The following is a 13311-nucleotide window of genomic DNA, read 5'->3' on the forward strand; positions in this document are numbered from 1 at the left end:
TTAATTAAAAAAAAAAAAAGCAGAGTGAGTTTACTAACCGGGAGTAGAGGTTTAGGTTTAGCAAGAGGGAATGGTGGTCCTATGGTCTGAGTTGGTCCAACCACACATTACTGAGCACCCAACAATTAACAACACATTGGGTGATTGCTGTGGGGCCAAGGTAAGGCCTGGAAAGGGGTGAGAAGTAACCAAAGGGGAGATTAGATTCCTAGAGTATCTAAACCAAATATTCCTTCCCCTGCACCCCCACTGGTAGTTTGTTCTCACGGGGATTAAGGCTGTAAAATAATTATGTTTGTGTGCCTGTATCCCCCAGGAGTCTCAGGGGCTGTGGTTTTTAACCTTTATAAAACAAATCCCCAGGGTTTTTTGATGAACCTGAATCCCCTGATGGCAACATGAGGACTGTGGACACCCCTAATATTCTGTTCAATACATGTTAATGGAACCCAATTTTGTAGTAGACTTGGGGCTACTGAGACGGACCAACCTGGTCCCATCTGGAGGAGTCAAATATAATTTACAATAAGAATGAAATAGGTGCCCAAGATAATTACAGCAGTACAGCTGAGTCTTGGGAATCCCAGCCAATCTCTTGTAGAGGTGAGTGTGAGCTTGTGATCATCTCTAGAAGATAGTGGGAGTGACTTAACAGTGAAAATGTTAGCCTAATTTTTTCTGAACTAAATAAACGTGCACATACATTTAACACTTCCAAAGAAAGTTTATAGCCATTTTCTCATTTCTTTTTCACCATTGCAAGCATATTATTTGCATTTTACAGATGAAGAACTCATCTCAGGGAGGTTAAGTGATTTGCCCAAGGTCATACAACATGTGGGAGGAGATGGTTCCTCCCCAACCTCCATTCTTGAGGAAGAACCCTTCACTGCTTGGAGAGAGTTATAACTCCTTCCAGATACTCCAAATTCTCTCCAGACCATGGAGCCTGTAAATGATGACCATTTCAGAAAAAGAGCTATTCAACACCTACTGTGTGGAAAGCATCATTTCTTCTCCCTTATAAATAATAAGCATGCTCTCAGAAAAAAAACAGTATAAGTCATTTACCCTTGAAGTAAATAAATTCTCCCACTTTCCCTAAACATCTTAAAAATATGTATGTATGTATTTAATTTGAATTCTCAGATCTGAGTTCAAATTCTGGTTCCACTAGTTAGTGGCTGTGAGATCTCATGCAACTCAACCTCTCTAAGCTTGTTTTTTGATTTTTTAAAATTGAGGTAAAATTGGGGCACCTGGGTAGCTCAGTTGGTTGAGCATCCAGCTTCACCTCAGGACATAATCTTGCGGTTTATGAGTTCAAGCCCTGCATCTGGCTCTCTGGTGTCAGCATGGAGCCCACTGTGGATCCTCTGTCCCCCTCTCTTTCTACCCCTCCCCTGCTCACACTCTCTGCAAAATAAATAAAATGTTAAAATTGAGGTAAAATTCACATAAGTTAACCACTTTAAATGAACAATTCACAATATTATACAATCACCACTTCTATCTGCTTTTAAAATATTTTCATCACCTCAAAATAAAACCCCATATCTTTTTATTTTTATTTTTATTAATTTATTTTTTCAGTATATGAAGTTTACTGTCAAATTGAAAACCCCATATCCATTAAGCAATTACTTTCCATTCCATTGCCGGCTCCCCCACCCCCAGCCTTGCTTTCTGTCCTATGGATTTACCTATTCTGTATATTTCATATAAATGAAATCATACAACATGTGAGTTCTTGTGTTTAGTTCATTTACTTAGTGTATTTTCAATATGGTACTACATGTCATAGCATGTAGCAGGACGTCTTCGTTCCTTTTTGTGGCTAAATTACATTCAATTGTATGTATATACTACTTTCGTTTATCCATTCATCTGCTGATAAACACTGGGGTGTTTCCACCTTTTGGGTACTGTGAATATTGTTGCAATGGACTTTGGCATACAAGTATCTGATTGTGAGTCCCCATTCTCAATTCTTCGGGGGTACATCCCCAGGGATGAAATTCCTGTGTCACAATAATTCTATGTTTAGCTTTTTGAGGAACTGCCAAACAGTTTTCCACAGTGATTATACATTTTACATTCCTATCATCAAGACACAAGTATTCTAGTGTCCATATCCTCTCTAACACTTATTATTTTCTAGGGGTTTTTTGTTTTTTGTTTTTGTTTTTGTTTTGCATTATTTTGTAATAGTCATCCTGATGGGTATGAAGTAGTATCTCATTGTGGTTTTTATTTGCATTTCCCTAATAATTAGTGATTTTAAGTATATTTTCACATCCTTACTAGCTATTTGTATATCTTTTATAGAAAAATGTCTATTCAAGTCATTTGCTCATTTTCAGTCTGGTTACTTGTATTCTGTTGAATTCTAGGAGTTCTTTACATATTCTGGATATCAATCCCTTATCAGATACATGATTTGAAATATTTCTTTCATTCCATGGCTTATCTTTTTCACTCTTTGTTGGTGTACTTTGATGTACACCAGTGTTTCATTTTCATAAAGCTGAATTTATATATTTTTCTTTTTTTTTAATTTTTAAATGTTTTTATTTTGAGAGGGAGAGAGCATCAGTGGAGGAGGGGCAGAGAGAGAGGGGGAGACACAGAATCTGAAACAGGCTCCAGGCTCTGAGCTGTCAGCACAGAGCCTGACAGGGTGTGGTGGTGGGGCTCCAACTCACAGACTGTGAGATCATGACCTGAGCTGAAGCTGGATGCTTAACTGACTGAGCCACCCAGGTGCCTCTATATATTTCTTTTGTTGCCTGTGCTTTTGTTGTCTTATCCAAGAAATCATTGCCAAATTCAATGTCATAAAGCTATTGCCCTATGGTTTTTTTTCTTTTAAAAAATATTTTTATTTATTTTTGAGAGAAACAGCACTAGAGGGGGCAGAACAGAGAGAGGGGGATAGAGTATTTGAAGTGGACTCTGCGCTGACAGCAGCAAGCTCAATGTGGGGCTCAAACTCATGAACCATGAGATCATGAGCTGAGTGGAAGTTGGATGCTCAATCAACTGAGCTGCCCAGGTGCTCCTGTTTTGTTTTGTTTTTTGTTTTAAATTGTTATTTATTTTTGAGAGAGAAAAAAAGCAAGGGAGGGACATAAAGAGAGGGAGACAGAGAATCCGGAGCAGGCTCCAAGCTGTCAGCACAGAGCCTGACGTGGGGCTCGAACTCACTAACTGTGAGATAATGACCCCAGCTGAAGCTAGATGCTCAACCAACTGAGCCACCCAGGCACCCCTGTTTTTTTTTTTAAAGAGAGAACACAAGTGGAGGAAAGGGAGAGAGAGAGAGAGAGAGAGAGAGAGAGAGAGAGAGAGAGAGAATATTAAGCAGCCTCCCTGCTCAGCACTGAGCCTGATGGGGGCTTGATCCCACAGCCCTGGGATTATAACCTGAGCCAATATCAAGAGTTGGACATTCAACTAACTGAGCCACCCAGGAGGACTTGCCCTATGTTTTCTTTTAAGAGTTTTATAGCGATAGGTTTTACATTTAGGTATTTGATCCATTTTGAGTTAATTTTTGTATATGGTGTAAGGTAAGGGTCCAATTTCCTTCTTTTGCATGTAGATATCCAGTTTTCCCAGCACCATTTATTGAAAATACCATCCTTTCTCCCACTTAATAGTCTTGGCATCCTTATAGAAAATCATGTGACCATATACACGAGGCTTTATTTCTGGGTTTTATGCTATTCCATTTGGTCTATATGCCTGTCTATGCCAGTACCACACTGTTTTGATTACTGTAGCTTTATAGTAAGTTTTCAAATCAGGATCATTTCCAGCTTTGTTCTTCTTTTTCAAGATTATTTTTGGCCATTTGGAGTCCCTTGCAACTCCATATGATTTAGGATGGATTGTTCCATTTCTGCAAAAGACAGAAACAAAAACACGTTGCAATTTGATGGGGACTGCATCAAATGTGTAGATTGTTTAGGGTAGCATTGAATCCAACAATATTAAGTCTTCCAGTCCATAAAAACAGAATGTCTCTCCATTTCTTTGTATTTAATTTCTTTTACCAATGTTTTATGGTTTTCAGAGTACAAGTCTTTTGTCTCTGGTTAAGTTTACTCCTAAGTATTTTATTCTTTTTGATGCTAATGTAAATAGGATGGTTTTCTTAATTTCCTTTTCAGATTGTTCAGTGTTTATGTATAGAAATGCAACTGATTTTTGGGGCACATGGGTGGCGCAGTCGGTTAAGCGTCCGACTTCAGCCAGGTCACGATCTCGCGGTCCGTGAGTTCGAGCCCCGCATCAGGCTCTGGGCTGATGGCTCGGAGCCTGCAGCCTGTTTCCGATTCTGTGTCTCCCTCTCTCTCTGCCCCTCCCCCGTTCATGCTCTGTCTCTCTCTGTCCCAAAAATAAATTAAAAACGTTGAAAAAAAATTAAAAAAAAAAAAGAAATGCAACTGATTTTTGTATATTGGTTTTGTGTCCTGTACCTTTGCTGAATGTTTATTAGTCCTTTTTTGGGTGGTGTGGAATGTTTAGAGTTTTCTACATATAAGAGCATGTCATCTGTGAACAATTTTACTTCCTCTTTTCCAATTTGGATGCCTTTTATTTCCTTTTCTTGCCTAATTGCTCCTGTTAGGACCACCAGTACTATCTTGGATAGAAATGATGAGAGTGGGCATGCTTGTCTTATTCCTGATCTTAGAAGAGAAAGTTTCAGTTTTTCACCATTGACTATGATGTTAGCTATGGGCTTTTCAATAAGACCTTTATTATGTTGAGGTGAGTTTCTTCTATTCCTAGTTTGTTGAGGTGGTTTTTTTTTTTTAATCACAAAAGGGCCAATTTGGATGCTTTTCATTTTTTTCTTGCCTAATTGCTCTGACTAGAACTTCCAGTACAATATTAAATGGCAGTGGTAAAAATAGACATCCTGGTCTTGTTCCTGGCCTGGAGGAGAAAGCTTTCAAAGCTTTCAGTACTTCACCATCAAGTACAATATTAGCTGTGGATTTTTTATAAGTGCCCTTTATCATATTAAGGAAATTCCCTTCCTTCCTAGTTTTCTGAGTGTTTTTATCATGAAAGCAAGCCCTACCTCTGAGAGCATCCATGTGTAGTAAGGGCAGGTAAATCTTCATGGCTCTGGAGCCCAGGGCCCCTCACATTACCCACCCAACCTTAACAGAGGGTGGGTTAAATAGAACCTCAGCCACTAAATCTAGAATAGAAATCTAGAATCCCAATTCATCAAGCCAAACCCTGAAGTCCAGCTAGGATGACTTCTTTTTTTTTTTAAGTTTTTTTTTTTTAATGTTTATTTATTTATTTTGAAAGAGAAGGGAGCATGACTGGGAGAGGGGCAGTGAGAGAGGAAGCAAGAGAATCCCAAGCAGGCTCTGCACTGCCAGTGCACAACCTAACATGGGGCTCGATCCCATGAAAGAATGCCTAGAAACAACATGAAAACATATGAAAGTATAAAACTCATTGATAAAGTTAAATATACAGTCAAATTCAGGGCACTCTAATATTGTAATGGTGGTGCATAAATCGCTTTTTAATTTATTTTTTAAACTTACATCCAAGTTAGGGTTTTTTTTTTTTTTTTAAGAGAGAGCGCATGAGCAGGAGAGAGAGAACCTTAAGCAAGCTCCACACTCAGCATGGAGCCTGGTGCCGGGCTCAATCTCACAATCATGACCTGATTGGAAATCAAGAGTGGGATGCCCAACCTGCTGAGCCACACAGGTGCCCTTAAGTTTCTTTATTTTATTTATTTAAAAATTTGTTAATATTTATTTATTTTTGAGAGAGACAGAGTGTGAGCTGGGGAGGAGCAGAGAGAGAGGGAGAATCTGAAGCAGGCTCCAGGCTCTGAGCTATCAGCACAGAGCCTGATGTAGGGCTGGAACCCATGAACCATGAGATCATGACCTGAGCTGAAGTCCAACACTTAACTGACTGAGCCACCCAGGTTCCTTTAAGTTTTTATTTTAATCACCTGGTCCTCATCACAAGTACACTCCTTAATTCACATCACTTATTTCACCCATTCCCCCCATCCTCTGGTACCCATCAGTTTGTTCTCTAGAATTAAGAGGTAGGATGACTTAGTGCACCTGGGTGGCTCATTTAGCTAGGCATCCAACTTCGGCTCAGGTCATGATCTCACGGTTTGTGAGTTTGAGCCCCACATTAGGCTCCACATTGACAGTGCAGAGCCTGTTTGGGAGTGTCTCTCTCCCTCTCTCTCTCTCTCTCTCTCTCTCTCTCTCTCTCTCTCTGCCCCTCCCCCACCCATGCTTTCTCTCACTATCAAAATAAATAAGCAAACTTAAAAAAAAAAGTAGGATAACTTATTTCTTGTCCTTTTAGATCCCTGATTTTCCCCATGCTGTTCTGCTATCCAACACATTATCCTTAAAGGCCCTTCTTCTTTCAGCTGAAGCTGAAAGCTATTGAGCTTTTCTGTACCTCTTTTAGGGCTTGGGGATCTTGGTAAGATTGACAAGGTTCCTTGTTCCATGGACCTCACAATCTAATTAGGGGAGAGAGATGATAAACCTATGAAGAAAAATGTCAGGTAATATTAAATTTTCTGCAGATAGAGAAAATAGGGTGGTTTAATGGTCACTAGGCAGTTACTTAGATTGAGTAGGTAGTCATGGAGGGCTTCTCTGAGTAAGCTGATGAATTTGATGGAACTGAATGGAATTATTCTCTGTAGGACTTTTTAAAAAGCAACTGTTTCCATGACAACTATCTATGGACTTAACAAATGTGCATGGTCATTTATAAGTATAGTAACGTGTGCTACTTTCCTAGGACAGTTGATCAACAGCATCTTTCACACCATTTCCAGCCAGTGCCAGCCCTAAAAAGCGATCCCTCAATACCACGCAATTTGGGAGCAAGCTACAAGCCACTTCTCTACTCTCTAGGACAGTCATCTGAGGTTCTCACCACACCCCATGCTGCCCCTGAGCTTTGGCCCTTCTGCCTAGAATTCTCCTTTCCTGAGCCTTTACATGCTTCTCTGTAGCATTCTTGGCGTGCTTACCTCATCAGGGTCTTATTAAATGCCTCCCCGCTCCTGATGGCCTCTCCCATAGTCTCTGTTTTATGTTCTTTTCAGCACTCATTAGAATTTGAAATTATTTTGTACTATTTGTCTCTCCTGTTTAGAAGGTAAGATGCTTCAGGGCAAAGATGTGTTTTCTTTTGCTCAGCACTGTGTTCCCTGGGGGCCTATGTGAGCACCTGAAATACAGTTTGGGGACAATAAATGTTTGCTGAATGAACATCCACATGGAACAGGATTGTATTAGCTAACACTCTACAGATGAGAATCTTCCAAGCTCAACTGTAAGCATAGTTCTTCATTCACTTCAGTGCGTGGTTATGAGAGTGGGCTCTGGATCTAGATGTCCTGTACTCAAACCCCTACCCTCTTCTTACTTGTCAAGTAAGATCCCCAAGCACTTTTTCCAACTTTGAAGGGATGCTAATTGTATATACCTCAATGTCAATGTAAAGATTAAATGAGTTAATACCTATAAAATGTTTATAGTTATGCTTGGCATGTCTTGTTACTATTCCCTAGTATCCAGTGCAGTGCCTGGTACCCAGTAAGTAATTGCCAAACATAAATGAAATTTTATGGTACAGCAATTATTCCAGGCTTTCATTAGACATTGTGGTGGATTTCTTTAAAAAGCTTCCCAGAGGGGCACCTGGCTGGCTCAGTTGATAGAACATGCGACTCTTGATATCGGGGTCTTGAGTTCACACTCCACATTAGGCGTGGAGCCTACTTTAAAAAAATTGTAAAAAGCCTCCTAGAGATTATAATCTAGTATGAGGGAAGTGGTGTGTAAACAAAAAGTTTAAAAAATATCCCAAGAATAGGATGGCTATTGAAGAGACAAAATTATCTGCCACTTTGGAACCTGGTTCATAGTGATGATGGCATCTAGGATCTTTGGCATCCAGAAGCGGGGATGGGCTCAAGTTTGGCTGATGGAGGAAGCATTGAGCTGGCTTCTATGGAATGAGGAGGTGGTGAAACAGGGTAAAGGTAGAGGGTGTTTTTTCCAGGTGTGAGTTCATAGTGATGGAGAAGGCCTAGTTCTAGTTTCTGATTGACTAGGAAGTTGCTGATGTGTTTTGTCTCAGGAAGATCTCAGATTTTTAAACCTCGTTTGAAGGTAGGGCCATCAATAGGTAGGTATACATGTAACTCACTCTAGAAATTCCCCCCCAATAGAACCCATTTTCCTACAGGTGGATTGGGGATAACATGATCTCCAAAGGTAGTTGTGAGAGCATAACATCATCCAAGTAGTCAGGGAAGCTTTGGAAGTCAAGGAAACCATGATATCACAGAAGGGCAATAGCATCTTGGGAGGAGGAAATGGAAGGGGCTTCTATTACCATGGGAGCCAGCCCTGGCCCTTGTTGCTCCAACCTCAGTGACAAAGGAGGAACGTAAGTGTGGGTATCTTTGATGGTTGTGTATTTAGTCTTTTAGGGGGGAGATAAACAATAAGATTCTTTTTTCAAGCCTCTGCCCAGCCTCACTGGTCTCTTTCTTCTCCCTTTGGTCATCTTTAAGATTCTTGTCTAAATTTGCTTCAGCCCTTGAGACCAAATCTGTTTATGTGCCACATACCAAGAGTCCAAGCTAAGAGACCAACTGGGGAAAATGCAAAGCGTGGAGCAGAAAGGCATCAGAATGCTAATCTGACCTCAAGATGCTGAGAGAAGTGAACCAGCTTTTGAGGGATCCTTTGTCCTTTAAGAGCCTAGGATGAATTCCTCCTACTTGAGGGAACGCAGAGCCTTCAAAGGTTTTGAGTGTGCTTTTTAACCCAGGAGACTGATGTTTCCAAATGGCTATCACAATGCCTTTAGACAGGCAGAGCCCTTTCCTTACTCCCAGGAGATAATCTAGAAGGAAATATATGTGTGTATATGTGTGACACAGTGACAAAATTTCATTCAGGTACAAGTGACTGATATCAGAGGCCTTTGGAAAGTCTCTTCAGACAAGGGAGAAGGGTATCAGGGTAAACTTTCCTGAGTGTCAGTAGCCACAGGACTGAGAATGGGAAATTTGAGAACGTGTGAAAGCTGTAATACTTTTTGGAGCACCTCTGAAGATATAAATTCCCACCCATAGTTTGGAACACACACTTGTATTTTTATAACCTAATTTGTTCCAAAAATAACTATGTCTGATATCCAGAAGTGTGAAGGCTCAGAAGAAAAGGGAAGTGGGGAAGAGAAAGGATTTTTTATCCTCTTGATTTTGTGAGGAAAACAAAACAAGTCTTCCAAAAAAAAAAAGATCTGCTTTTATAATTTTCTCAGCATCTTGCCAGTGTTCACTTACTGGGAGGAAGAGGAGGAGGAGGAGGAGGAGGAGGAGGAGGAGGATAAGACCTGGGGCTGTAGTGGAGAGAGCTGACAAAATACACTCTTCTCATTAACTGGCGCCCACAGGGCAGCAATTCCCAATTTAAGGAAGGAGAATCTGCATCCTTACCCTTCCAATCGCTCCATACCCACCAGCCCTCCGCCCCCCCCTTCCCCGTGTCAGTGATTTAAAAAGCCCTTTCTTGTCCCTGCTGCTCTTTTCAGGAAATTCTGAAGATAGCCTCAGACAACAGGAAACGGGACAGGAGGTGGGGGTGGAGGGGGGGAAAACCGACAGTTACATGGTACACATCAATTTCATGGGTCCTTGAGGGCTGTGCACAACCTCTGTAATGAGACGGTAGTAATAGCAGCGATCATCATTGGCAGCATTGCCAATGACCGTGCCTCAATGTTGAACCCCATATCTCCGTGCCAACCACTTGCATCATCGCATTCAATCCTCACAAGCCTCCCCCAAGCGAGGAATGAGGAGGAACCGAGGCTCAATTGAAGCACTGGTGGCTGGTGGGGTGCAAACCCATTCTGTCCCACCCACCCCGGAACCGTTCCCAGGTGGATTCAGGCCTGGGATTTTCGTGCCACATTCACTCCTGAAACGGTCATCTGTAGCACAGATGGTTCTATCTAGGGACGAATTACGGTCCACCCGGCACTGGGAAAGAACGGCCTCCGGGCAGCTCTCAGCGGAACTTTCCTGTCGGCGGCGCGTGTTCCCGTCCGGGCGGCCGGGCGCGCGGTCCAGGAGGGGGACACTTTCTGGCGCGGACCGCGAGAGGAGTCTGCGAGCGCCGCCGCCGGAGAAGACCGACTCTCGGCCCGAGCCAGCCCGCGGCGCCCGGGCCTGGCCGGCCGCTTCCCGCCTCAGCCGCCACCTCCGCCCCCGCCGCCGCAGACGCAGCCGAGCAGGAGAAGCGGGAAGCGCAGCCAGTTGGCCCTGCCCGGCCCGGCGCGGCCCGGAGCCGCGGCGCAGGAGGTGAGTGCCGGTGCTGGCCCCCGGCTCCGGGCTTGGGCCGCCGGGACGGCAACAATGGGGGCCGAGTGGGGACGCGGCCCGGGCCCGTGGCGCTCAGCGGCCTGGGGCAGCAAGCCCGTCCCAGCGGCCCGGGCCTTGGGGCGCTGGATCCCCACTGGGGAACTCCAGTGGCCGGAGCCTTGGCTGGGGTTTTGGCCTCGACCCGGGGCCTCTGTGGCTTGGTATTTAGTATCTTGGTAGCCAGGAAAGGGAGTCACAGGGGCTCGGAGACTTAACTCCAGTGGTGTGCGCTCTTGACGCTTAATGCGGACACCCTGGAAGCTAACCATAGTGGGGTGGATGTTGGGGGGGGGGCTTGCGTTTGGAATTCTAGGGCCCTCCGTGTGCCTGGTCCCTAAGGCACATCGGGATGTGTCTCCCCCCGCGCCCCCTCTGTCCCACGTCTGTGAGCTTGGCCGACTGGGGTCTGGCTGGGGAGTAGAGGCACTGTGAGTTTAGCTTCTCTGGGGTAACCCGTGATTGGTTCCTGGAACGACTGGAAGCTCAGCTGGGCACAGAGGAGTTGAGCAAAGAGCTGGATTCTCTGGCCCAGATGTATCCTGGCGTTGAAGGGTTCTCAGGCAGGGAACTGAATGTCACCAGAGTGTCACGGTGAGTAGCGTTGCCTCCCTTGGTGTTAGGGTGAGCTGGAGTTGTGATTTGGAGAGTGTGGAGAAGTGTTGGTAGGCTGCCGAGTTTGGTAGGTTGCTTTATGTGGGCCACGGTGATGGCAGCCTGGGAGATGAACAGGAGAACTTTGCAGAGTGGGCTTTCTGATAGAGAATGACCTTTTACTGCGGGGGAGTGGGTGACTCAGATCTGTTAGAATTCCCGTGCTTGCTAGTGGATGTGGCTGACTATGTTAGTGACTGGACACCAAGGTGGATGGGGCTGGAAAGGGCTTTTGGGGGCTGAAAGAGTTTGTTCCAGAGTAGAAGACACTGTGGAATCATTCCTTTTCACTCCAAGTCAGAATGGTAGCTGTCCTTGACAGTATTTTAAGTAAAGAATTTCTTTGTGGTATTTGGATCCAAAGCTTTCTTCTGTACTTTTCTTTTTTTTTTTTCCTCCTGTTTTTGAATTGTGACTCATACTTTCATTTCAGCACTGTGGCTATTGTTTGTAATGCTAGACAAACTTAGACACCATAATATATGTAAATTCTAGGGGTTTTCAGTCCAGTTCTTAGAAATCTAAATTAATTTCAGAGCCTGTTTTCACTAATTTGTGTGTCATTGTTTAATGTGTGCAACTCTACAGAGGGATGTGAAAACCCTAACAGTTTATGTTGTTAAATGTTCTTTGTATCCCTAATCCATGAAACTTCATTTTCTCCTGCTGCCATGAAGTCATTATGTTGAATCTGGTAAATCTTAGTGACTGCCATTTGAGCTTTTACAGAACATTATCTTCTTCACTAGAAGTGTTGTCCGTCTTCAGTGAATTTGGTCTGCACACTGTGTCTCATCTGTATTATTGAAGGCAGTGTGCAAACTCCAGCTCTGAGGCCTGCAGCTGTGCACCAGAGCTCTGTGTGTAGCATTCAGGCAAAGTTGGTGTGTTGTCTGTAGATGAGGTATGAAACTCTATACAACAAATGGCAGTATCAGACCATTGCACCTTCTGAGTTTATTTAGAGTGTTAAGAGGTACTGCCCAGTTGGAGTCTATAAATTTTCAGTGAAATGTGAGGTAATTCTGACTATCTGTAGGTTGTACTAATAGTTCTGGTTTCCCCCCCTTAATCTTTAAAAAATCCTGTATGTCCCTTGATTTCTGTCTCTCTTAAATTTTTATATTTTAAATAGTTAACTCTTTCATAAACCAGTGTCTGTTGAATTATGACAGGTACTGTGTTGGGCATCTTTACAATGGTAATATTTTTGGCATTTTAATAGTAGTTCTTAGTTCAGAAGTGGCTATAGGTCTGTGAGAGAAGAAGTGGTTCAGGTATATTATGCTTTTAATTGGTAAAGCTGCTGAATGAAGTTTTTTATACAGTATTAATTTTGACTAGTGAAAATTGATTGTCTTCATATATTTTCATGAAAAAGGTGAGCTATAATGTGTTCACATTAGTATGGGATTGTTTTTGCATTAATTTAAATACACCTGTTAACTTTAAGTATTTCTGTAGACAGACCACAGGTAACATTTTGTTTCTGTGTGTGTTTGTGAATAGTGATTTATAAATACTGTATATGTGCTTGGGTTCCCCAGGAAGCTGTCACACTTTCCTTTCCACTGTGGTTTGGGAGCATGAAGGCGTTGCTTACCCCCTTTGTCTGGTTCACTGTATGTAGGCTGGGAGTGTCTGCTGATCACTTGGAGTGCTGTCCCCTAGAACAGGAGGAATAAGATTGAGGTAAGGCTCAGTCTATTTGAAATTGCTTGCCTCTTGGTTTTCACTGCATACAATATAATGTAAATTATATTTGAAAAAAAATTTTTGCCTTAATCGTTAATCTCCATTCTGATCTAGTAGAATGAAATTCTGTCCTTTGCTCTCTTCTCTCTCTGTGTTTATATTTTGGCCAAAAATCCAAGGCACTCACATGATAAATTCTTTAAAATATCTTTCATTTTCTGTCTAGAATGTTCACTTGATCAAAGAAAAGAAAAAATGGTTTACATATGTTGTTTTGAAAAAAAATTTTTTATTATTACATTTTATTTATTTTTGATAGACAGAGCACAAGTGGGGGAGGGGCAGAGAGAGACGGAGACACAGAATCCAAAGCAGGCTCCAGGCTCTGAGCTGTCAGCACAGAGCCCAATGCGGGGCTTGAACCCACAAACCGCGAGATCATGACCTGAGCGGAAGTCAGAAGCTTAACCGACTGAGCCACCCAGGTGCCC

General features: G+C 42.8%; 1 protein-coding gene across 2 annotated transcripts in view; it reads left to right on the forward strand.

Moving 5' to 3' along the window:
* Window positions 1–10163: 10163 nt before the first annotated feature.
* RAD54L2 (RAD54 like 2) overlaps window positions 10164–13311 on the forward strand; it is a 112124-nt gene continuing 108976 nt past the window's right edge. Inside the window, exons 1-2 of one of the 2 annotated variants that reach the window (XM_049640568.1) lie at window positions 10165–10414; window positions 12673–12817. The gene's annotated coding sequence lies outside the window, so the exon portion shown is untranslated. Of the gene's footprint in view, window positions 10415–12672; window positions 12818–13311 lie in introns of both variants that reach the window. The other variant, XM_049640569.1, reaches the window with a different exon arrangement.

This window comes from Panthera uncia, chromosome A2 (assembly GCF_023721935.1).
Source record: "Panthera uncia isolate 11264 chromosome A2, Puncia_PCG_1.0, whole genome shotgun sequence".
Lineage (NCBI taxonomy): Eukaryota > Metazoa > Chordata > Mammalia > Carnivora > Felidae > Panthera > Panthera uncia.